The sequence below is a fragment of the Dermochelys coriacea genome, chromosome 6 (genome assembly GCF_009764565.3).
Source record: "Dermochelys coriacea isolate rDerCor1 chromosome 6, rDerCor1.pri.v4, whole genome shotgun sequence".
Lineage (NCBI taxonomy): Eukaryota > Metazoa > Chordata > Testudines > Dermochelyidae > Dermochelys > Dermochelys coriacea.
In genome coordinates, this window is record NC_050073.1 from 26,912,516 (window position 1) to 26,935,544 (window position 23,029).

Consider the following 23,029-nt stretch of genomic DNA (forward strand, 5'->3'; position numbering starts at 1 on the left):
TTGAGCCCTGTTGTCTGTGGGTTGCCTGGACTCCAATAAGCAGCCAAGTCATGTGACTGCAGAACAGCGGAAGATCCAGAATAACTTTTTTAGTTAGGTGAACTGAAATCATAGAATATCATGGTTTGAAGGGACCTCAGGAGATCATCTAATCCACCCCCCTGCTCAGATTTGTGTTGGGGGGGGGGGAAATCACATCCAACCCTTCAGCTTCCATCAGTCTACATTTTCAAGGCTATCTTCACAAGGAAAGAGCTTGAAAATTATTTTCCTTCAAACCTGAAAGCATCAGATTAGCTCTACATTTCTAGGTGCATGACCAAAGCCCAGCTCCAGATAAAAGCATTCACAATTAATTTTTGTCGCTACAATAAAATACGTACTGCAGTATTTAGAAACAATATGAGTAAGAGCATCAGTCTCTTGCAAGTTTGCAGCCCATACAGCGTATTGCTTGAATGGAGCTTGGTATGGCTTGAAACAGTATATACAGAAAACCACTCATGGCTTTCTGTAGAATGCTGGCTGGTTTTAAGAAAATGCATGCACTGTTCAGTGGCATGAGATCCAGGTTCACAGACTACTGCTGCTATAGTTGAATTGTTTGAAAAGACATATGGCATCCCAAGTGTAACAGATAGTTGAATCTCAAGGGGGAACCATTGTTCATTCATCTGGACCAAGTGACATTCTTTATGCAAGAATAATTCCTGATTAAAGGGTGGGTTTTAATGGAAACTAATTAGGCAACCTCTTTAGCCTGGGCATAATGATCAAATGAGCTGTCACACAGTACCTGATACAATGATCTCACTTGGTACAAGATTTTATTCCTTAGCAATTACACTCCCACATTGCACTGCATGTGTTTATTGCCTGGAGCACACATGTCAAATTAAAGAGCAGCTTATGCACCTGATATTTAATTATTGCCTAGTACTACAGACAACCGGGAAATGTCAAAGCGAGCAGTCCTACACGGTAGCAACTAAAACTGATATCTTCTTTGGCAAAGAAAAAAATAGAGATAAAATATGTACGGATGATTCAGTTGTCTTACAATTCACAGTTACAAAATATGGCCTCCCAAACCTTAAATAATTTACCATTGTGCTGAATTCAGAGAACTCTGTCAAGACAGAAGAGTATGTGAAACGGGTTCAATGGCTCCCATGATTATTTATTAAATGCATCCTTACATGATTAAAGTGTTCACAAAATCTGGTCAAATCTGAGCTGTTGTGGCTGTTTTCTATTAAATTGAAATGAGAAAGCAACCACTTACTTATACAGGTATGGACTAATACACAGGTGTTAAAAGAAATATTCACTTGCTAGCAAAGGAGCTGGACAACACTGTTATGCCAGTGTTAGCTTAACTAAGGATAATTTTAATTGGAAATTTTTGTAAATTCCTTCACAGTCAAATCACTTCCCAAATCCTACTTGTAATAAGGCTGAAATGAAAACCCAGCAGTATTTAGAAAAAAAGATATAAGCAAAGTGTCTCCAGAAAACTAACACACACTAAACAGAAAAGAAAGTTTTATGATCACGATGAAGGTGCTGACATTAAGGTGAGAAAAAAAATCATACAACTGTGAGGTTTGACTGCAATTTGTAATAAAGAAAAAATGTGCATAATATGAAAAGGTTGTCCTAGTCCTTGATCTGTAGCGGAACACCCAAATACAGATCTGATGGTGTCCAATGGCTAAGAAAGTTGCGTGTGTATCTTGGACCATTCTACTCCAAATAAAGGAATCTAATTACCCATAATCTTAATTGCACAGTCTAATACTAAAAAGGCTTAATAAGAGTGCTTTTGTATTTACAAAACTGCACAGCTTGTGAAAGAACCCTCAAAACATTTGGCAGGAATCCCAGCCGAGGTATGACTGACTGGAACCTCTAATGACTACAACATGTAAACAAGTGTTTTGTTTCGACTGATAATCATTAACTTCCAGTGTCAGACTTATCCCACAAGGTTTTGTTCACTGCTTCACCAGTCTGCTTTACAAAGGCATCTGGTGCTAAGGGAAAGGGAAAGGGAAAAAAACTGCAGAGTGCTATACAGTGTTGTCACTCTTAAACTAAAGTGGCAGTAGGCAAATGAAAGGGTCATGAGGTAAATGATTCTAACAAGGAGCAAGCTGCTGGGATAATTCCCACTATTCTTTGATGGGCCCTCTTACTGTGTGATTTAGGCAGTGAAATAATGTGCTAGACCTCCTGGTTATTTTATTTTTTAATAAAGAATGGTAATTTGACACTGAACCTCCTGGATTATTGTTCCACACCTTGGTATTTTTCAAAATTAAATGCGTTTAAAAAGCAATTTTTCTCTCTCTAAATTCAGCAGTACTGGAACAGGCTGCAGGAGAATGGCAAACCCCTGAACACTGGGTTTAAAAAAGAAAAGCTAAGTAGGTTGATAGGACAAATTTGATATCATAAATACAGGTTCAGAAGCCAAAAGTTACATGTAAATCATGGATTATCTCAGCTTTAAAATAAACATTGCAACAACAATTTTAAAAGTGCATTACAGGTGGCCAAAGTCTCAGTTACTGTAAAGTGATGTAGTGCCAAATAAATCAACAGCGATATGCTGGTTTACAGCAGCTGAGGATCTGGTCCATACATTTTTGAATTTATTCTCCCATTACCATAGCTACCGTTTAAACTTTTTTGTACAGAACACTGAAAAATTAATAATAAATTATGTATGATATTATATAAACCTTATTGTGATGAGTAGAATATAATGTGATGTGAAGTAGCCACATTAATGCTTTCCTGATCATATTTTGGGTTTTTTTGCACTAAAGATACTGAAGTACAGCAACTACATTATTTTTTAAAACATGCAATAGCTGATAATTCTCCTTCATAGATTTCAAGGCCAGAAGGGATCATTGGGATTACCTAGTTTGATTGCCTGTATGACACAGCCATGAAACTCCCCAAAATATTTCCTAGAGCAGATCTTTTAGAAAAATATCCAATCTTGATTTTAAAATTGTCAGTGATGGACAATCCACCATGACTTTTGGTAAATTGTTCCAATGGTAAATTACTCTGTTAAAAATGTATACCTCATTTCTAATCTGAATATGTCTAGCTTCAACTTCTAGCCACTGGATCATGTTCTACCTTTCACTGCTAGATTGAAGAGCCCATTATTAAATACTTTCTCCCCATGTGGTTACTTATAGAATGTAATCAAGGCATACCTTTACCCTTCTCTTGGTTAAGCTAAATAGATTCAGCTCCTGGAACCTATCACCATAAGGCATGTTTTCTAGTTCTTTAATCATTCTTGTGGCTCTTCTCTGAATCCTCCCAAATTTTTTATAAATCCTTCCTGAAATATGGACACCAGAACTGGACACAGCATTCCCTCAGGAGTCACACCAATTCCAAACACAGAGGTAAGATAGCCGCTCTTCTACTTCTTGAGATTAAGATCATATTAGCCCTTTTGGCCATAGCATCACACTGGGAGCTCTTGTTCAGATGATCATCCATCATGACTGCCAAATCTTTAGGCCACCTTCAGACTGTTTACTAAATTAGCACAAATAGCTGTAATAGATTGCAGGCCAGCAGCTCTATAAGCTACCAGTTATCCATTCATAAGTAAGGGCCAGTTATAAACTCCATTTAATTATTAATGCCACTAAGAGTTAGTTTCAAATGTTTGAATTTATTCCATGTCCTAGTAAGATCTTGCCTGCATAACAAGAATTTCTAGATAAGTTAGTAAAGCAGTGTGAGGAGTTTCATGCATACATCTCACTACTCCTCAAAGGGACTTATGCATACAACTCTCAAACACTTTGATATATGTATAAACCCACAAAGTGAGGTAGGGACTGTGGATCAATCTGTTAAATTTATTAAAACACTGACATAGCAAGTCTGCAGTTGTTCAATTTTCATTTTAACTGCTGCCTCGCAAGATAATGTGCCGTCATAACTATGTTTTATATAAACGCACATTATGCCTTTACAGAGCACACATAAATGACTAGTGATTATTAAGAATGTTAAGATGTCAGTGGAACCAAACCAGCATAACGATGTACATTTAAACACCACAAATGCTGCAAATGACTACAGCATATTTTTTTAAGGTGAGCCTCTAAAAATGGCACAACAAATAAAGACAAAAATATATATTAATAGAAACAGAACTTCAGAAAAAAGCCTACCAAATTTGACTTCACAAAAGCATCACATACAAGAACCTAAGCTCATCGCTGGTGATGTTAGTATTCTTACTGGTATTAGAATTAGACGGAAGACATTTTATGAGTACTTGCTATTTCTGCCTGAAAACTGTACTCACATTTTTAAAAAATGTTCCTAAATTTGAATTAAAGACTTGTTTTCTTGCATTTCCTGGATTTCAATGTTTTGGAATGTTTTACAAAACACTCCCAGCGTAAAACTTGGGAGAGTCCAGAAATGCACATGTGCCACTGATTTATGTACTGCAGAAAAGTTCACTTTTTAATGAAAAGTTAGTCAAGAAAAAGAAAGTCTAGACAGAGAAATTACAATTTAAATTATTACAAACATTTTGGAAGCTTTTGGCCTCAAAGTGGAATACAGTGCATCATTTTAGAAAATTGGTCTTGCTCTGCTGCAATCAGGTGAAAAGGAACAAGATAAAATGTGTGGATAAGAAAGGAATCACGTCTGTGTGTGGTGTGGTTGTTCATTCTCTCCTGCCTTCCAATTCGGTTCTGGCATCTTTTAAATTCTTCAGCTCATTTGACATGAAGTTTCTTGTCAACTAGAACTTTTAAAAGATTAAAAAACTGATTGTATTTAAAAAAATTTATCTAGGAGAAGGATAATGAAAAAACCCGAGTATAAGATAAAATATTAAATTGAATGTCAGCTAGATTACTGTTTTGTGCCAAGCAACCCAGGAGCTATAAGAGCCCATATAAGTTGGACAAACCTTTTTTTTTAAACCTATTCAGCTGTGTGCCACAGACCATATTTTATTTGAAACCATTTCATACATTAATATATGGTGTTCAGAGTGAGTTTCAATTCACATTAACTGTTTTACTAAACATTTGTAAATTATAAACATATCACATGATCGTTTGTTTCCTCCATTTTAATACAAATGATCATAGGAAAAGGTGTGATATGTGCTTGTGTGTACACACACACGGCAATGTGATATTTCTTTCTGAAAATTAAATGCTTTTTTCAGACTCTTACCCCCCTGAATTCCTCGTCAGTGATATTTTTATTTTATTTTTTATTTCCAGCTAATGCAATTTTATTTTATAACAAATATGTTTAATGGCACCCTTTATTTCTTTTTCTGTTACTATAAACTAAATGTTTGAAACACTGAGTTAGATGCGGTATGAATTCCAGGATACAATCTGGTATATACGTTTTATTAACATAATACAATATATGAAAAGAAGAAGTCAGGAAACATGTATGATTTTAAAATGTTAATATTTCATTCCTTTCATTGGGCATTGAACAGTAAATTATTCTTGTTTAAATATCAATGAAGTAGGTATTTTTTAAAGTTTGAAATGTGTCATTTGTTTCCAGTCAGCTTTAACATCTAACACACATGTTTGTTACAAGCCTAAGGAACAAAAGCCTTAACATTAACAGGCATGTTAAAAGGCCCAATTAATTAAGCTACATTAGCTCGAAGTGATCAAAACCTAGATACTAATATCCTTTGGGCAAAACAACATTTCAGGTCAATGTATTCATATAAAAAATAAGCAGAAATAAGACAGACCCTTGCTTTATCTTAAATGTAAAAAAAAACTTACATTAACTGTTTGAACTAGTTCCTTAGTTTATTTGCATTGTAAATTATTCAAGCTCAGATTTTAAAGCTTGTTTGATTTCTGATATGTACAAAAGGAAACAGTTGTCTAATATTGTATATACTGATTGCCTGGCACCACCCAATGGCAATGATTAGAAATGCAGACAGCAATTCTCTCAGTTCTAGAGATATGAATTTGTTATTTCGAAGAGAACAAACAGTATTTTATTTTGCTGAGATAATAAACAATTGCCCATCTCTTCATAAACTAGTTGATTTCTCCTAATCCTATTTTTAAAATTGGTTAACTGGATGTGCTTTATCAAAACTATAGTTTTTTGTTAGAAAAATCATAGAAACGTATATCAGTTGACTAGTAAATAAAGTACAGTTATTTACATGCAGACTCATTAAAGAAAGTAATGCGCTTTACTAAACATGTCCATTCCCATTCCCAACCTCCAAGGATGGCAGGGAACATTTAATGCTATGTTTTCCCCAATGGTAAGAAAATACATTAATTATCGTGTTTCTGATGTCATCAAGATATATGGCCAGATGAGAAATGTTTCAAGCCTATTGTGACAGGACAGGACAAATATAATATATGTCTATGGAGATACAATACATTGACTCCTATATTTACTCCTGAGAAAAGATAAGTAGATAACATTAAAAAGTAGAGAGGAATAAATTCATTTTGGTTAATTTCAAACCCCAAAATTAAAATTAATAACCCCCCAAAACAGAAGCCATAAATATAGATCAGAGACCAATTCCTCAGGCAAGGACAACCTATGCAGGACAGAAAGAACTAGAAGTGTAATTGATGGTAAATTCAGGTAAACTGAGTTTAGACACTTTTCATTTGGGGATTATGGAGTTTAGGTTAGGTTAGTTCACCCACTTCTTTTTTTACCACTACCTAACTGGAAAGAACCAAGGACGGGACACTGCTCCCACCACTGAGGAACAAGGTAGATACATGTCCCAGGTGTGCCTTCACAACAATGAGCTAGGAGGGAGGTTGTAGAATCCTTGGTATGTAGCTCTTAATGAATACCCAGGTATGCCCTGCTACTGCACACTAACAAGGCAAGAGGTATCACACATATCATCAGCCCCAGTACTCTGAACTTTCACTGTTAAAAAGCAATGAGATTAAATTGCAGCAAGAGAGGTTTAAGTTGGACATTTGGAAAAACTTCCTGTCAGTAAAAACAACGAGGAGTCCTTGTGGCACCTTAGAGACTAACAAATTTATTTGGGGATAAGCTTTCATGGGCTATAACCCACCTCATCAGATGCATGGAGTGGAAAATACAATAGGCAGGTATAAATACACAGCACATGAAAAGATGAGAGTTGCCTTACTGAGTGGGGGGAGGTCAGTGCTAATGAGGCCAATTCATTTAGGGTGGATGTGGCTCATTCCCAACAGTTGACAAGAAGGGGTGAATATCAACAGAGGGGAAATTATTTTTTGTAGTGACCCAGCCACTCCCAGTCTTTATTCAGGTCTAATTTGATGGTGTCAAGTTTTCAAATTAATTCCAGTTCCACAGTTTCTCGTTGAAGTCTGTTTCTGAAGTTGTTTTTTTTTTTTGAAGAATTGCTGGCTGTAGACTAGAAATAAAGTAGAAGCTATATTAAAGCTAATAAAAATGGCAATTTTTTCCTAAATTCAATATGAAAGAGAACAATAAAGTTAGTTCAGCTGCTCCTGTTACATATTTCATACTAGATTTAAATTTAGTTGGTTGGCCCTATGATGGGGTGTGACTCATCATGCTGGTTCTAGTGTTGTCTTGTAGATCATCTCCACAAGTCGGTACATTGACTCTCGGTGGCGTCTCACCCACCATCACTTCTGCTCCTGAGCCCATGTCACTCCAAGGACCGTGGCGTCCTCTTCAGGACTCAGCCCTCCGGCTGTGCCATACTTTGTGCTCCTCTCTTCTGGGGGACAGTACCGCAGTCCAGTGGTCCAGCCATTTCCTCAGTGGCGAGTGCCAGGAACAGAATCCAGATCTCCTTACTCCCTGTCCCATGCTTGAACCAATAGACCAACCTTCCTCTCTTCCTTTATTCTGAAGGCAGCAATCAGATCAATTCCAGAGGTGCATTGAAATCAATGGAAGAATGATAAGGGGCAATGTATGACCATGCTATTGTAGGTTTCAACATGGCAAGGTCATATTTGTAAAAAGTCTTCATTTTAAAGGGGGAAAAACAACAACAAAGCTCATAGCATTAAACATAACATTACAATTCACGTGCTATTTTCACAAGGATGAACAGTTTTCTAAGGCTAAAACAACATAATGAAAACACGCTGAATAGTGCTAAATATATCCCAGTTAAAATTGTTAATGAAGCTACAGAGTGAATACAAATCTACAAGTCCCAGAGCTGGCGTAGCACCATGTAATTTTTAAGTAGCAGTTCCTGGGAAATCCCTTAACAGCACACCACAATCCTCACTAAAGTACCAGGCAAGTCCACTGTAGCACATTAATGGCCTACACAGCAGCATCACATCAGTTTCTTTAAACTAAAAAGGGCCTTTTCAGTTTCTGAGCACTCTAACTCGACTGGGGGGAACCTGAGATCAAAAACCAACAACCTGACTAATTGAACTGCAGGTGAATCTTCAGTACCTTTTAGCTGGAGTCTTATGAGGCCTGTAACAACAGTATTAGTCTCTCACTTGAAGAAGCTTTAGTTATAAAGGGTTATAAACATAAATGGAGACCAGAAACATGAAAATGAGATGTTCAAATAATAAGAACAGTAGTATTTATATAGTCATTCCAGGTCTAAATTCACTGTGAGCCAAACCTTGATAGGCACTGAGCACATTCAAATCCACCCGAGCCAAATCCTCAAGTCTTTAAAAATTCCTCATAGAATTGCAAAACTTCCAATGACTTCCAATGAGTTCCAACCACCCTCCCCACTCAGACACTCCTCTATAAAGCTCCAGGATGGCAGAGAGAATGGACAGAGCCATTCCAGCTAGGGGAAGGAAAGCTGAAAGTCGCAGACCCTTTCTTTATGCCCATCGCAGAGAGGGAAAGCTAGCAGGGGAACTATCTTGCTGTTGAAGAAAGGAGGCAGATGGGGCTCCCATCTTGGACAACAGTTCTTGCCCATTAGGTGCCAGTGTAGCCCACCTGCTGGTTGGAAGGCTTGGAATCCTCTAAAATGACCCAGCCTGGGAATGGCTCCATCTCCTGCTCCTACTTCATATTCTCTTGCCTGTGTGATCGCTGACTGACCCTCTAGCATGCTGGGTTGATATGAAGCCAAAGGTCTCGGTGAGGTTTTCAGCTCTAACTTTCTGATGCCAAAGCACAGATCTTTGTGAGCTCATTGCCTCAGCAGTCCTAAGATGCTAAGCTAAAGTGGAGGTCTCCGAAGAGTGAGTTTGTTTGTTTCTTTAAAAAAAAAAAAGAAGCATGGATCTCTTAATCTCATAACTCTGACAAATATACAGTCCTAGCACCAAATTCTGCCTTTGAATGCACATAAATTAAAATCAATGGGTGTGATTATGTGGCTGCCACATAGACATCTTTAGATCTAAGTCAACAGGAGGCATATGCATACATCCAAAAGGAAAATGTACTGCTTACTTGAAATAATACCACATTTACTGCAACAGAGGAGATATATCTCCATTACACTGCATTGGCTTTTCCACAGACCCTGCAGCACAAGGAACTTAATTCAAGCAGCTTTAGTGGGGTACATAGTCTGAGCATTTATATAAAAATCAAAAGATTTTTTAGCACTTGTATCTGAATTTTATCCAGTAACATGAATAGCCACAGTTCACAGTTCTAACCAACTAACTGACTACAGTATGCACTGGGTGACTTTGACAATACTTGGTTATAAGGACTTCCATGGGAATCTGGACCCAGCAAGGGGAAGAGATTTGAAATTAAGTAGCAAAAGACTACACAGAAACAAACATTGGACCTAGCCTGGCTCCCTAAAGCCATTAGCCAGCAGAAGACTATCTGGTCAGGAAGAGGTTAAAAAATATATAGCTGGTAAATCTAAAGATACATTACAACAAATATTTTAAAAGCATTTACGGATCTTTGGAAACAGAAAATACTAATATCTCAGAGATTATGGAACCACACTTGCTTAGCTATTCATTTTTTTATAACACTAAAGGGTTGAAATAGGTCAACAAGATTGGAGTAAACCAGGAATGCAACATACAGGATATGGGGTCTATCCATTCAACTCTTTCCTGTGTTCATTATTCATTAAGCCTTTTGCCTACATTTTTAAAGGCTTTAATCTCCATACTTCAACTCCAGACCTCTCTTAATGACAATTTAAAACATTTTATTTACCCTCTAATTTTAATGTATTAATTAAAATAATCTGTTTTACACTTATTAAAAATAAATTATTGCAAGTTTTAATGTTTTTCCTCCCTGCAACTTTTTCTTAATTAGTTATTTAAACTGTGTTGAAAATCCCCGGCCAATATATTTCAATATTCATTTTTCTATTACAATTTTTCAAACAAGAAGAAAAGTTCCCCTCTTTAAACTGAAAATTCAGTTTTAAATGAAGGTTAAAATACGTATTGATGCTATCTTACATATGTCATTAATTCATCATTCACCAATGTAATTTGTTTGATTTTGTTTTGAATTGTATTTTTGCAGCACTATTAAAATAACAATTTTTCATGTACACACTATCTCATCTTGAAGGATCTCAAAGAGTTTTAGCAAACTTATACATCTATACAAACTACAGGATTGCTTCACTTACCAAATGCAGCCATCTCTGGAGTAAAATTCTTCAACTGTTTTACTATGCACTGCAATGCTGCACAACCCTATATGACATGAAACAAAGAAAGCCTTTAGTGATATTAAGAGTGCCTGGGTCCAAATGAAAAATAAATATCATTATTCACTGAAAGCATTATGGGAATGTTCATTAGAAAAATATAATTACCTATGTTTGAGTCTCTGGGACACTGGGGTTAATACCCTTACTCTTATGAAAAGACTATATATGACACAGGAAGTCAAAATCTTAGCTATAGGTCTTATTTGAAAGAAGGTATCCTTCTGCAATCTACTAGTGGACTAGTATATTACTACCTCGCAGGAAAGAGGTCCCTACTGAATCACCAAAGTCACTCTGTGCCATATTTCATTGTCCTTTAGACATATCCTACAGAAGTACTAACTTTCCAAGCTGTAATAGCAGACAACAGGCCAATCCTCCAAAGTATCCAAAGTATCATTGAAGTAATCTTGTAGGCTGAGACCCAGAATCACAACACATGTTGGCAATGGCTCCTTTAGTACCACGAATCCAACAGTATAGGAATGAATGGGGAGGGGATTAAAACCAAGAAATGTAAAACGCCTCCAAAAATCACCTTTAAAGCTTTTGTACATATTAAAGCAGTCTGACTATTAAGTTCAATATCTGGGGAGATTCCAGGAATAGAAATACGAGGTTTATAGCATTGGAAAGAACAGCTTCCCACTGGGATCCAGCAATCACTACTAAAACAATAATAATGCTAGTCCTGGACTGCCTATTAGGCTTTAAATCATTACATACGTGTGTGTGTGCATGCGTGTGCGTGAAATAGCTTTTCTAAAAAATAAGTTGCATATACAAAAATACACAATGGTGTGATGTGGTAGAAAAGTGTTATTAGAGCGCACACATGCTTGTGTGTGTACATATACATACATCATATATAATTATAAAAGGTCCGACGGAAGGCAGATGTACATGTATGTTCTCTGCTCATAGAGCAGCTGAAGCTTTACATCATCATCACACAACATTTAATTATAAGAATGTGGTACTCACTACGGTTGCTTTGAGGAGACTAACTTTTGAAAGAAACCCCTCTGCCTCAATTGGCAAAAGTGAAAAAAGATAGTAGCATTCTAAAACCAACTTTGTGATGGAAAAACAGAGACAATATAGGTAAGACAAAATTTACCCAGTGCAAGACCTTCTGCCCCACTTAAACTCAAAAATTCAATTGTGCACGGGAGGAAGTGAGAGGCTTCATAATGGAGCACCCACAGAGAGATCTCTCCACATATCACATAGATGGCTTTGAATGGGAAGGGAAGAATCTTTTCTTAATCCAAACTAAGGAGAGCTCTTTTATTATTACCTGTAACTTTCCTATTTTACCAAAGTGGGATAGTCAAACAATTGCTACATAATATGGCTGAAGGTAGATCATGCTCACAATAATAATAACTATTGTTAAGCATAACAACATGCCCAAAGCCAGTGCAGCATATTTATGCAACAGTCATAAAAGGGTAGTATGGGATGTAGACTGTTCCTGCCATTTTCACATCAAATGGTTCTCTAGACCCAAAAATAATATTAAAAGTATGTACCATAACCATAGTACCACGAAAAGCGCTATAGTGCCAAAAAAAGCATATGGTACATAGAAGCTGATTTTTGAAGACACGTGGCAATGCACTTCCCACATCTGAAAGTGGAATCAGGCCTCAAATACTAGCTTGACATATGTTAAAATGGCTGAGATATGTAATCAAATGCTCTGGTCCTGCACTGGGATTTTCTAGCCTGGACTCCCCTTCACTTGTATAGAGTCACACAGACTTTGCAAGGATACTGCATGAATGAGGGGGTCTGCACTAGCAGATCCCAATGAAGGACCATGGCTAAACGGGGGTTTTTTGGTTGGTTTTTATTTTTAAAGAAAAATCAAATAGAGCAGCTATCATGGTGCAACATGTAAAAGGCGTCACTCCTTCCCTCTATACACGTGTGCACATATATGTTATATGGAACGCCTCAGATTATAATTAATTATATTGTTGTAAAGCAGAGCCAAGAAATCTCTACAAAAATGCTATTTTCCTGAGGGAATGCTGCATGAAAAGGCTTTTTTTTTTTTAAATAAAAAAAATATTTAAATTATACTTCTGTATAATTGATTCTCACTTTTCATGTAGCTCTCATCTTAGGGAAGTCTGCAAAAGAAAAACAGTATCTTACTAAATCCCTGTTAAAATGATTAAATTTAAATCACAACACTCTAGCAGGCATAGAATTCCAAACATGTCACTGTAACAAAAGGAACACAAAAAAATGACAAGCTTGCATTTTTTCTTTACAACACTCTTTAAGGTAGCAAAATGTTAATGGATTCTGACACAATGCACTATACGTTGTATTGAACTTTTATATTGTGGATAAATTGTCATATTCTGCTAGGCAGCTGCATAGAGAAAAAGCTTTGACAATGTCTAATTGAGTCTATTTTTACTGCCTTTCAGATAATATTGCTAGGATTATATACTGTATGTTTTTTATTTTTAGTTTCATACTTCCCCCCCCCCCCCCGCTTCAACAATGTTTTACTATTGCTGATATCAGTCCTGGGGAATTTTTGCATGAAATAAGTAGTCACTAAACCTTATTCTGCAACACTGAAATGGTGATACATTAAAAAGAGCTTTTATGCAAACTGGTAATAACTGGCTATTCAGTAACCATTCTTTTTAAAGCAGAAGGCTGATCTTGTTGATAAAGACACTAGACTGGGATTCAGGAGATTCATAGATTCATAGATACTAAGGTCAGAAGGGACTATTATGATCATCTAGTCCGACCTCCTGCACCACGCAGGCCACAGAATCTCACTCACCCACTCCTACGAAAAACCTCTCACTTATGTCTGAGCTATTGAAGTCCTCAAATCGTGGTTTAAAGACTTCAAGGAGCAGAGAATCCTCCAGTAAGTGACCCATGCCCCATGCTACAAAGGAAGGCGAAAAACCTCCAGGGCCTCTTCCAATCTGCCCTGGAGGAAAATTCCTTCCCGACCCCAGATATGGCGATCAGCTAAACCCTGAGAATATGGGCAAGATTCACCAGCCAGATACCCAGGGAAGAATTTTCTGTAGTAACTCAGATCCCACCCCATCTAACATCCCATCACAGGCCATCAGGCCTATTTACCATGAATATTTAAAGATCAATTAACTACCAAAATCATGTTATCCCATCATACCATCTCCTCCATAAACTTATTGAGTTTAATCTTAAAGCCAGATAGATCTTTTTCCCCCACTGCTTCCCTTGGAAGGCTATTCCAGAACCTCACTCCTCTGATGGTTAGAAAACTTTGTCTAATTTCAAGTCTAAACTTCCCAATGACCTGTTTATATCCATTTGTTCTTGGGTCCACATTGGTACTGAGCTTAAATAATTCCTCTCCCTCTCCGGCATTTATCTCTCTGATACATTTATGGAGAGCAATCATATCTCCCCTCAACCTTCTTTTAGTTAGGCTAAACAAGACAAGCTCCTTGAGTCTCCTTACATAAGGCAAGTTTTCCATTCCTCGGATCATCCTAGTATCCCTTCTCTGTACCTGTTCCAGTTTGAATTCATCCTTCTGGAAGACCAGAACTGCACACAGTATTCCAGGTGAGGTCTCACCAGGGCCTTGTATAACGGTACTAAAACCTCCTTATCTCTACTGGAAATACCTCGCTTGATGCATCCCAAGACCTCATTAGCTTTTTTCATGGCCATATCACATTGGCGGCTCATAGTCATCTTGTGGTCAACCAATACTCCAAGGTCCTTCTCCTCCTCCGTTACTTCTAATTGATGCATCCCCAACGTATAACTAAAATTCTTGTTATTAATCTCTAAATGCATAACCTTACACTTCTCACTATTAAATTTTATCCTACTACTATTACTCCAGTTTACAAGGTCATCCAGATCCTCCTGTATGATATCCCGGTCCTTCTCTAAATTGGCAATACCTCCCAGCTTTGTATCATCCGTAAACTTTATTAGCACACTCCCACTTTTTGTGCCGAGGTCAGTAATAAAAAGATTAAATAAGACTGGTCCCAAAACTGATCCCTGAAAAACTCCAATGGTAACCTCCTTCCAGCCTTACAGATCACCTTTCAGTAGGACCCACTGTAGTCTCCCTGTTAACCAATTCCTTATCCACCTTTCAATTTTCATATTGATCCCCATCTTTTCCAATTTAACTAATAATTCCCCATCTGACACGGTATCAAACACCTTACTGAAATCTAGGTAAATTAGATCCACTGCGTTTCCTTTGTATAAAAAAAACCTGTTACTTTCTCAAAGAAGGAGATCAGGTTGGTTTGGCACAATCTACCTTTTGTAAAACCATGTTGTATTTTGTCCCATTTACCATTGACTTCAATGTTCTTAACTACTTTCTCCTTCAAAATTTTTTCCAAGACTTTGCATACTACAGATGTCAAACTAACAGGCCTGTAGTTACCTGGATCACTTTTTTTTCCTTTCTTAAAAATAGGAACTATGTTAGCAATTCTCCAATCATACGGGACAACCCCGAGTTTACAGATTCATTAAAAATTCTTGCTAATGGGCTTGCAATTTCAGGTGCCAATTCCTTTAATATTCTTGGATGAAGATTAGCTGGGGCCCCCCGATTTAGTCCCATTAAGCTGTTGGAGTTTTGCTTCTACCTCAGATATGGTAATATCTACCTCCATATCCTCATTCCCATTTGTCATGCTACCATTATCCCTAAGATCCTCTTTAGCCTTATTAAAGACTGAGGCAAAGTATTTGTTAATATATTGGGCCATGCCTAGATTATCCTTGACCTCCACTCCATCCTCAGTGTTTAGTGGTCCCACTTTTTTCTTTGTTTTCTTCTTATTTATATGGCTATAGAACCTTTTACTATTGGTTTTAATTCCCTTTGCAAGGTCCAACTCTATTTGACTTTTAGCCTGTCTCACTTTATCCCTACATGTTCTGACCTCAATAGGGTAGCTTTCCTTGCTGATCCCTCCCATCTTCCATTCCCTGTATGCTTTCTGCTTTTTCTTAATCACCTCTCTGAGATGCTTGCTCATCCAGCTTGGTCTACAAGTCCTGCCTATGAATTTTTCCCTTTTCTTGGGATGCAGGCTTTCCGATAGCTTCTGCAGCTTTGATTTAAAATAATCCCAGGCCTCCTCTGCCTTTAGATCCATAAATTCTTCAGTCCAATCCACTTCCCTAACTAATTTCCTTAATTTTTGAAAGTCAGCCCTTTTGAAATCTAAAACCCTAGTTGCAAATTTATTTTTGTTAATCCTTCCATTCAGTTTGAACTGAGTTAGCTCATGATCACTTGAACCAAGATTGTCCCCTACAACCATTTCTTCTATGAGGTCCTCACTACTCACCAAAACCAAATCTAAAATGGATGGAGATGGAAATTCAGCTCCTGTTTTTACCACAGGTTCCCTGTTTGACCTTGAACAAGTCACTTAATGTCTACGTTTCTCCATTCCCCAGCTGTAAAATGGGGAATATAATAATACTTTCTTTCTCTCACACTTTGTTTGGCTAGTGTCATTGGATTGTAACTTTTTCAGAGCAGGGACTGTCTTGTGTGTATATACACAACACTTAACATAATGGGGTTCCAATGCACTACAGTGACATGAACAACAATTTAAAGTCTAGGTTGCAAACCAAGTTTTGTTTAAAATGCTTTTTATTGCCTCATAATGCATGGACTAAATAGGGGTTGCAAAGACTGGTATCTTATTAGCCAAAAAAAGATTATGCTTCAAATGGAAACGAAACAAAACCACAGAGGTTGTGCCTTGGTTGAGGACCTTGTCATGTATCCCAGCTCAGAAGAAACAACGCTATTTTGAAGACAAATGTTGAAAAATATAATGTGGGACGGGATCAATTGTTGCAGGACTGGAAAATATCTAATAATGCTTTACAGTACACCCATGCCATACCGGTTAATCACAATGACCATAATGGCCCAAATTCATTGCGTAATCTCACTGAAATATACATTTATGTAAGGACTAGCTTACGCTACATGTACAAATGTATTTTTGTAACCAGCTTGTGATTCTTTTCTGATCTGGTTACAACACAGGTGTGCCCACAAAACAGCTTTATTCACAACACAGTTATGAATCAACCATGTCATGCATCCACACTTACCATGCTGCCCAAATCCGTACCAGTGCAAATTACAAAAGCCATTATATTGTGCCTCAGCACAGAGGTCAAGTGCCCAGAGGATATGCACACAGTGCACTGGTAGCATACCAGAAAAAGCACTCGAGGACATCTTACTGCAGAGAGAGCTGGAAGGAAGGCAAACTGGCAAATCTGTTTACAGGGCCATAACTAGGGTGTCCTGTTTGCTCTGAACAAAAAGTACATGCTGAACTGGTTACAGAATTACAATCAGGTGTCAGATCAGTCTAGGTCATGTATCAACATTAAAATTAACTTTATTTGTTAGTGAGTTTCCATGGATTTTTCATTTGTATTTTTAAAGGAAATATATATTAAATATAGTATTTCTAAGTCTACAGATCTTAAAAGGTCCACAGGAATAATGCCTCCAATACTTATTTCATAAATTGTGCATGGCCCAAATGAGCAGTTCATTATATTTGCCCTGGGGGCACCATTCCTGACATCACACATGGGCACTTTAGAAGGTGTCAGTTTATTAAGAAAGAAAGAAAGAAAGAAAGAAAGAAAGAAAGAAAGAAAGAAAGAAAGAAAGAAAGAAAGAAAGAAAGAAAGCATTTTAGGGATAAAGTGGTGGTGGAGAGCAAAAAGGAGCTGAGAAGGTGTCTGCTTGAAAGCTGGAAAACAGGCCCCATAAAGCACTGCTTACTCTGTGCCTACCCTATGATTTCTGAAGTTGTCTTCCCTCTACTCCACAACTCCCCCCTTCGTTCATAAAAATCACATTGCTTTTCTCTTCCCCATAATAAATTAGTATCCTTGAGGACATTCTTTAGAAAAGCCAGGAATAATGTCCAATTGCACACGTTATAAAATATGTGTTTATTGATTATTTTTCACCAAAAAATGAATAATGGAGGGTGGGGGAGGAAATCACAACATTTTTGTCAAAAAACAGAAAATGAAACCAAATTTTTCTTTTCTTTTCTTTTTTTTAAAAAAAACTTAAAATTATCACAATGATTTTCAGAAACAGAAAACTTTGATGATTTTTTCCATTGAAAAGTAAAAAATATTTCACAGAAAAATTTTTGACAAAAACTAAAATACTAATTTTTTCTCAAAATTTCCTGTGAAGAAAATTTTTTAACAGCGCTAGGTGATTCCAGCTCTAATATGGTGCCGTGTGGGCACTTTATTCCTTGGGGCCTTCTAAGATTTGCAGTGGATCCCAGAGACCTTTGGTGCCCAATAGGGATGCTAATGAAATGAAACATGGGAGCTGAGGAATGAAGAGGGAAGCTGGGAAGCACAGCTGGGACCTAACAGGTTCCTGTAGCTCCTACTAGACAAAGCAATACGTACTATTCAAAGGGAGTGAATTACTAACAGTAATTGTTAAAGCAATTTTAACAAAAGAAGTATTATTGGTCATAAATTGTGGCTGTAGATTATGAGTAAAAAATGCATGAGTTAGTAGACCAGCTTCTATGGTACTGATGCCCAGAGGCTGTGGTCAGACATCCAGGATATGGAAATGAATACACCATATTATCAAGACCGTAATGCCCATGGTGTTCACCTCCATTTTGCCTGCAGGCTTCTGAAAGTATGGGGAAAGTCTGGTTGATTAGGGAACTGGCATTATATATGAATTGCCAAAGAGAGCAAACTTCCAGCATATGATAACATTATGTTTCATTTTACATGAGCAACCCTGATTTACTGCACACAGCATGCTGATCTGAATAGATGAGTTTGTGAATCAGTTGATTTGTGTGCAAACTCGGCTCGGTTATTAGAAATCAGCATACTTTTCATATGTGGGTCTATATGAAACCTTTACTGATGCATTACAGAGTATGCAGGTTTAATTGTAATGAAGCTACAACAAAGCTTGTGCCAGGGTTTCTCACATCCCATTGTCAGCAGAGATATGTGGATGTTTCACATGTAAAGTGGTACAACTATTTATTGCCCAATGCTACATTGCAATTCAATGCAAAATAAACTGCTCATGAGAAAGAAATGAAAAATATGCATGAGCAGTGGCGCTGGAACCCTTTTAGTAGTGGGGGTGCTGAAACCCCTGTCTGCGCCCCCCACACCACAGGTGGGGCCAGGAGCAGCACCGTGTCTCCGGGGGGATGGGGGACCCAGACAGGGGCAAGGGCTGGGGGCGGGCATGGGGATAGTAGCAGAGCAGAGCCCCAGGAGCAGGGGGCCAGGTATGGGGCCAGTGCCCCAAGAGTAAAACCCTGGGTATGAGGACCGAAAGTGGGGCAAGGACCTGAGCCCCTGACGCAGAGCCGGGGAGCGGCATCCCAGGCTTGGGTGCCACGAGGCGGAGGGCCATACTATTACTAATAAATCTGTTGGATTTATTAGTAGTCATATTTTTGGATATAAACAGATCCATTGAAACCTCTAGGTTTCAAAATAAGACAATTTGATGTAACATGTATGGTGAAATGTTGCACTGTATTAGTACCATATTATGGTTTAACATGAATATAAGCATCATGATAAGGCCCTGATCCTTCAAACATGAGAAACTTTCACACATGAGCAGTGCCACTGAGTTTAATAGGATTATTTCTGTGTGTATATTTACTCACGCAAATAAGTCTTTGCAGGATGGGGGGAGGTCTAAGACGGAATCTTTATTTTTCATTTTTCTACAGTGGGAATAAAAACAACAACTTTTGTAAGGTGGGTGTAGTTTATGCTTAACAAATATAACTGCAAAGTTGTTTCCAGGTTACATTGTTTTTTTCCCCTAAAATGTGTCATGGTTTAATATGAATATTTATGTATATATGCCTTGATATTGCATACATTTCTGGACAGTCCAACAAGGCAGAAGTTTAAAAGAGAGACATTAGATTTCTGCATTAATAAGAACACGTAAACTACAGTAGGATAAAAACATTAAGGGCAACAAGTTCTCATGTTTCATGGCCAGAAAGATCTTCAGAAAGACTTAAAACGACATTACCTTGTATGGTACAATGTTGCACAATTAAGGCACCTTCCTCTGAGATTGATGTGTCTCCAGCAACTCTCAAAGAAAATATATTGGACTACATAGAGCACTGGTTTGTTCCAAGATACTACATTATGGCACCTCTCACTGTGGAGTAGCAGCAGACTCTCCCCTGTTAAAGTTCCAATCAACTTTCTATTTTGAAGCCTGATTTTTGCCCCGCTCCCACCTCATTTTCCATTCTGAGGAACATGGTCTTCAAAATTGGCAGGGTAGGTCTGAATCTGTAATCCCAAGGCACGGCAATTGCTGAAAGATTATGGCTGTAGTGGGTCAGGGAAGCCTTTAAAGGGACAGAGCTTCAGTAAAGTTAAAGCCGTGTTAGTCTCTATTCGCAAAAAGAAAAGGAGTACTTGTGGCACCTTAGAGACTAACAAATTTATTTGAGCATAAGCTTTCGTGAGCTACAGCTCACTCATCGGATGCATTCAGTGGAAAATTCAGTAAAGATTCAGTAAAGCATCCAAGCGCTCAAATGCCAATTCCTCATCTTTCTGTTTTGTTCCCTATTTAGGATTCAACAGGCTTTTGAAGGGCATTGCAATATAAATCAAAGACGCACCAGAAAGTGAGCTGAATTTTAAAAGTTAGAAATAAAAAATAACTTTTTAATCCAATGTACAATGCGGTACATTTTGTAAATGAGAAAATGTAAGCCTGGTGTATGGTTTGAGGCTTCATCAAATTTACACCTTTAATATTTAAAATTATGCAATTGCTCCAAGGCCTCCCTCTGTCTCTCTGATACAAAACTTTCATTAAAAGAGGCTCTAAGCTTCCCTGTGGATCAATATATGTACCCTCACCCCAATTTAAGAACAAACTTTTTTTTTTTGCAAGCTAGCTCTCAACACCATATAAGCCTACTTTGTAAAAGGCTCTATTTCATGCTAGCTAGGGTTTGAATTAACTGAGCTGAACTTGGGTTGTAGTAGATAGAAGATGAGCTCAAGTAGAATGAAATGAACCAGGGAAGAAGAGTCAATCTTGCAACTTTCTCTAATATAAACGAAATATGTAAATGCACAGGTTGCATTCAAGAACAGATTTTATTCCCCTCTCACCTATAGTCAACACATGAGTCTTCCTCTGGCAATTGAGAGGCCATTAATGGCTGGATCAATGCTTTCTTCTTTTCTCTCTCCTTCCCTAAAAGTGTCTCATTCTCCCCCTTATTTCTCCTTTCCCTTTCATCATCTTCTACATACTCTATGCTCACTTCCCTCTTGCTGTTTGTTCTGTCTCCTTCTTTGTTCTCAGACTCAGCTCCCTCACTCTTCCCTTCCCCCCCCCCACTATTCCATCTTCCTCTCCAACATTATTCCCATACAACTGTGTCCTCCCTTCCTTGAGCCTCTCATTCCCATCATTAACCCATGGTATAGAGGTGCTGCTCCCACAGAACCACATCATCATTCTTCCTCACACACACACACAACTGACTGATCATCAGCATCAATCTGAGCATCAATCTGATCTGTACTCTACTCCCCACCCTACACTTGTGCTTTAGGAAGAAGAACCCTTGTGTTAGGAGAGCTGCATGAGCAACAAATGCTCCCATGCTCTGTGCGGGCTGGCTGCAAACAAAAACCCCTAGCCTCTTGCTGGGAGGGAAAGAGATGGAAGATAGTGTGGTTGTTTTTATCCTGCCCAAACATTGAGAGGCTAGGGGCCTGTCAAAGGTTATGTCTTGAGGTCATGCCTTTTGGGGCAGAACAGGTACCTCATTTACTTCATGCAGCAATCTCTGGATGGCAGCAATCCTATGGTGGTCCTGGGAGATGGGATACAATCTTTGCTGTATTTCTCAGTGAGTCCACCCCTTCCTGAAGTGGGCAAGAAGCAGTCAAGAGGTCAGGCCCTGTTCCTTGTGCAAGGGAGTGGGAAGCAGACTTTCCAGCTCCACAGACTGTCTTGGCTCCACTCTCCTGTATACCTAAAGGCCAAGGCTTAATCCTGGGAGTTTCCAACAGAAAAAAAAACCTGACTGGTCTATTTTCTTCCTCAGGGGCTCAGGCTGGCAGGTGGCATTCTCAAGCCATATGTCAGTAACACAGAACCCCAGTCCGCAAGCCCTGGTCCTGCTTGCTTCAGAGTGCTAGTCCCAACTGCACTGAGTTCTTTCCTTTTAAAGGCCCATCCCCAGGCCTGACAGCTGCACAGGTGCCATCGGTTGGGGCTAATTGGAACCACAGCAGTTCTTTAACCCCTCCTTGACTGGTATGGGGAGGAGCCACCTTCCCCACTCCAGAGCCATCTAAGAACCTTACACAATGATGTCCAACTTGTGTCTTTTAAAGCTCTCAAAAGTCTCCCTTTTATGGTGCTCCAATAGTGTCCAACCCTTGCACCACCACCACTCTTTGTGGACCTGGAAAATCTAAACTGGGGCCCTCAAGGGGCACCACGTAAAGAAGAAAACATGTAACTGATTTTGAATTGCAAATGTGCTTCCTGATCCATGCCTTGTGATTTTTTAACTGAAGTCTTTGCATTGTCACTGAAGGTAGGGAAAACTGCTTTCTCAACTGCCTCCCATTACTTCCCTTGGAGCAACTCTGATGTGAGCCACAGCACTGTAAACAGCTGCTGTCCCTTCCCTGAGGCAGCTACTTAGCAGCACTCCCTGGTAGCCTGCTACATTGCAGAGGAGGGAAAAGAGAGCAAATGTAGCTGCTCCATTGCTTACTTCCTCATCAGGCTACTGGAGCCCCAGAGAGAGCAGGAGAGCAGCTTGATTGGTTTTGCCCAAGCTTTGGGAGTGCCTGGCACAGAATGGCTCCCCTCATCCCACACAGCTACCCAGGGCAGCCTAGAAGAAGGGAAACAAAGAGAAGCAGAGAACCCACCAGTCATTTCTCCCCGAGTCTCTGCTCCAGCCCAGGTTAGAGCACCTTTGGGCTGCTCTAACTTGTGCCAGCTGGCTTTGGTCCCCAAAGAGCCATATGTCAGCTGCAGGTAAGCAGGAATGTAGTATTATCCCACCACTTGTCCATTCTCCCTCTGACATGCCCCTCTTCACCCCAAGACATGATTTCTCCCAAGGACTGCAGAGGAAAGTGTAAGAGCTGGCTATAGGGGTTTTCTGTCCACTGGGGAGTTCCACACACCAAGGG

The 23,029-nt window shown here is 38.7% G+C and overlaps 1 long non-coding RNA gene across 1 annotated transcript in view; it reads right to left on the reverse strand.

The window, feature by feature from the left end:
* LOC122460638 overlaps positions 1 to 21,995 on the reverse strand; it is a 37,149-nt gene extending 15,154 nt beyond the window's left edge. The window contains exon 1 of the long non-coding RNA XR_006282079.1: positions 21,646 to 21,995. This is a non-coding gene — a long non-coding RNA (uncharacterized LOC122460638). The remainder of the gene's footprint in view (positions 1 to 21,645) is intronic.
* Positions 21,996 to 23,029: the final 1,034 nt, after the last annotated feature.